This window comes from Gavialis gangeticus, unplaced genomic scaffold (genome assembly GCF_001723915.1).
Source record: "Gavialis gangeticus isolate Ggan-Ray unplaced genomic scaffold, GavGan_comp1, whole genome shotgun sequence".
Lineage (NCBI taxonomy): Eukaryota > Metazoa > Chordata > Crocodylia > Gavialidae > Gavialis > Gavialis gangeticus.
In genome coordinates, this window is record NW_017729032.1 from 55695793 (window position 1) to 55699831 (window position 4039).

Below are 4039 nucleotides of genomic sequence, written 5' to 3' on the forward strand. Positions count from 1 at the left end.
AGCCCTTCCTTTCCTGCGTTTTGCAGCAGCAGAGCCAGCCTTTCACTTGAGGGGCAGAGCAGAAACCTATCGGGTTGGGGACAAGGAATCAATTTGGCTGGGTAAAATGCATCTTTGCTGGCCTATGTTGCACCTACAGCAGGGTTGCTTTGCTGGTACAAGGCTGAGACGGTTCTGCTGGCAGTGTTCCTCCCTGGGGCTCAGCCACAGTCGAGAAGCTGCACTGGGCATGTTTCATAGTTGTTAGGGGCTGGAAGGGACCTTACAAATCATCAGGTCCAGCCTCCCTGCAGTTGGGCAGAAAAGACTGCTGGGATGAGATGACCCCAGCAAGATAGGCATCAAGATGTTTTTTGAAGATCGCCAGGGTAGATAGCTGTACCACCTCTGGGGGGAACCTGTTCTAAACCCTCGGGACTTGAATTGTAAAAGAAGATTTTCCTTATGTCTGGCCTGAAGCAATCCTCAACCAGCTTCTGCCCTGGAGCTGTACAGAAGCTCGATGCACCCATCTAACCTAGATCAATTACGTTTGAGTGCACATCAATCCAGGTCTATCTTAAATTTGGTTCTGCCATTTTTAGACTAGTCTGTCGAATGGTGGAACAGAGAGACTGCAGCCAGCTGGGCATGGCAGCCTGGAAGTTCCCCTGCAGAAGTGCAGGGCGAAGAAAGGTACCAGCTATGAGACTGAATTCAAAACTCATGAGATTTAAAACATCTCATTTCTCTTTGAGCTTGTGCTTAAGTCTTGTGGTGAGGGAAATTGCCCCTCATAAAGACACTCACAGAGGAATGTATGGTGCTGTCCTCCTCCCGGACACATGGAAGAGCCACATTCTCCCCTGCATTGTCCTATGCACATGAAGCACCTCTGCACACCACTATCAGCTCCCCCACAGGGTGATTCTCTGCCCAGCAATGTTATGTGCTGTCCCTGAACAGCATCTCCTCTGGCCCTTGTGTCCAGCATTTTACTTTATAACCCCTTGCCCCCATAACCCATTATCCATGTATCCTCTCATTATGTCCCACTCCAAAGAAAACCTACCTATCTGCATGTCAGATCTGAAAACCTTCCCCTGCCCAGCTGGACACTCCTTCCTTACTTCATGGGCACTTGCCTCCTTCCTTTGACTTTGTGACTACTGCTGTGCCCTCATCCCAAATTCTTGGCCATATTTGGATGGACTTTCATGAGGAAGCTGGAGGATTGGGGATGGAGAATGGGGATATGCATACCTGACATAAGGGCAGCCCTTCTGCTGTATTTCAAGGCCCTGGTCCAAAGCACCAAAAAAAAAAAACGTCAGGCTCAGTGGGGACCCCAGCATAGGAACTTACAAGTAGTGAAGCCTGATAAATTAGCATACAGCTAAAAGCAGGGTCTTCCACTGGAAAGTGATGGGTAACCTTAACTGTATCAGTGCTTGCCATGCTGCTTACTATATATATGTGTGTAAATATTTAGTGTATATGGAGAATGGTGGGAGAGTGGGAAGAGTGTCTTGCTCCAGAGGCATGCATTCAGACCTCATGTTGGACTTGTTTCAGTTGGCCCAGCTGTAAGTTTGTAGGTAAATGTAGTGGCGGATCCAGGAGGGGTGCACAGATGCACTTGCCCTTTGATTCTTGATCCACCCAAAGTTTAAAACCAACTGCCTGGCAATGGCAAGCATTTCTAGTCAGGCGGTGCTGAGGGAGGGATTCAGCTGACTTGGCGGCTCATTATAATGTCCCTGATCCCTTCTAAATGCTTCATTCCATGGGTGTTAATAACTTTCTTTTGATCTTCCACCAGTCCAACTATCCTTTGTTCTGCCATTCTGCTGTCAGTTAGCTGCACCTGGTAATGAAACTCCTATTTCACAGCCCTGCAAACTATTTTTAATTAATTCCAAAATTATATTTGTTTTTGCTTCAATCTTAAACTGAATAATACAACACGAGGCCTCTAGCATATTAGTAAAGCTTCTAGTTGATTTTTAACTGGAGAAAATTATGTGTTGTTTTATATATGATGATGCACCTCACCATCTGCCATCCCCCTTTTCAAAATTCTGGATCTGTCCTGGGTAAATAGTCATTCAGGCCAGGGAGTCAAAATAGGTTAGATGTGATACTAGCCACATCACTCTTTTGTGTTGTTGATGTCCTTTTACTATACCTGCTAGATGGGTTGAATGGAACTTTACTCTTGTATATGGTTAGTATATAGTTAGTATGTCTAAAGAGAATAAATGTACAGGCCAGTTCTATTCTTGCATCAGTGGTCAGCTTGCTGGCCTTCTTCTTTTTGCATAGTATCTGATCAGGGCTGTTGATGCTGCTGACGCTGTTGGAAAGTCTAAGGTTGCCAGCTAGTAGAGGATTACTCTTAGCTAAAAGTGGTCAGCATTTTCAGGAGCAGCTCAGCATCTTGCAGAGAAAAGTTTTACATAGTCATCACTTTCAAGCAGTGACACAACTTGCCATGACCTTTATCTTTAGTGATTTTAATCTATCACAATCCTGTGAGCTTGCTTCATTTTTTAATTCTGCTTTCACAGAAATTTATTTTCATACAAATAGCTTATTTTTTCATTTAAATTTATTAGAACAATTTATAGTATTTTGAATGAAATGTCATGCATAGAATAAAATATGTCTTGGATTCCCAAATTGATTTTCCAGATGACTGTGACATTTGGAGACTAAAAATTAATTTTCCACCTACCACATTGATCATGCTGTTCTTCTACAAGAATTCTTATGACAAGAAGCAATGGGCACAAGTTGATGGAGACGAGGTATAGATTGGACATCCGCAAGAACTACTTCACAGTTAGGGCGGCTAGGAGCTGGAACCAACTTCCAAGGGAAGTGGTGCTGGCCCCTACCCTGGGGGTCTTTAAGAAGAGGCTGGATGCCTACCTGGCTGGACTCATTTGAGTCCCGTTTCTCTTTTTGGGGTTTTTTTGTTGTTCTCCCGCCCTGGCGGGGGGTCGGGCTAGAAGATCTGCTAGGTCCCTTCCGACCCTTAATCTTGGTATCTTTTAAGTACTATAGTTTGTGTGTCTTTTGGCAATCCTCAATGTCTTCTGTATTTCAGAAGCCACCAAAATCCTGCCACAACAGGAGTACAGTACGCTCATGTTGGTAGGCCTTGCATATTGTATATAGTTAATATATTATAACAATTAAAAGTCTATTTTTCTCGCAAAATAACTTCAAAAACTCCACTTGACTTATATGTGGGGTTGAACTATAATTGGTCCTTCTACAATCCTGACTGTTGTACCTGCATTATTTTTACATGTGCAATATTTTTTTCAGGGCCATTTTTATTTCAACAGATTTAATGCATTCAATCCTTTGGGTCTTTTCCTTGGTGATTTGATTTTCTTATGGGATTATGTAATAGCAGTTCAAGGTCTTGTGTAACCATAGCATTTATCTTGAGGGGAAAAGCTGTTTTTCCTAAAATTTAACCTGAAATATTATAGTCAATGTATATGTAGGGTTAACACATAACAACAATAATACAGTATTTAGACTCTTCTGTAATTGTTTATGAAAAGTGTCATTAGAAGGGCAAAAGATGTGCTTGTTCTCCAGATCCTTAGTAATTTTTCTTGTGATTGTGATTTTGTTGTGACCAGCTGTAGATCCAGAATCACAGGGACAGGGGACAGCCATAGACCCTTTGGCTGTGTGTCACATGCACTGAAGAATGCTCAGTGAAGAGAAGAGGGAAGAGGGAGAAGAAGAGCAAATAGAAACAGCATTCACTCTTTGTGCTCTGGAGCTGTTTGCAAACTTGGACTCCTTGCAGACCCCACGTGGACTGACTGGGGAACTCATAGAGCTCCCAGCAGGAACTGCATTGACATGTCAGTAAGTTCAGAGAGACCCCCCCACCCCAATTTGTTCCTGATTGTGACTATCATCTAAATAAACATTTTTTGCTGCATACACAGAGTTGGTTTTAGTTAGCAATGTCCCCAAACATTGATAGTATCACAATGAATGGCTGCTGCAGGGAAGTTCCTGTGGCAAG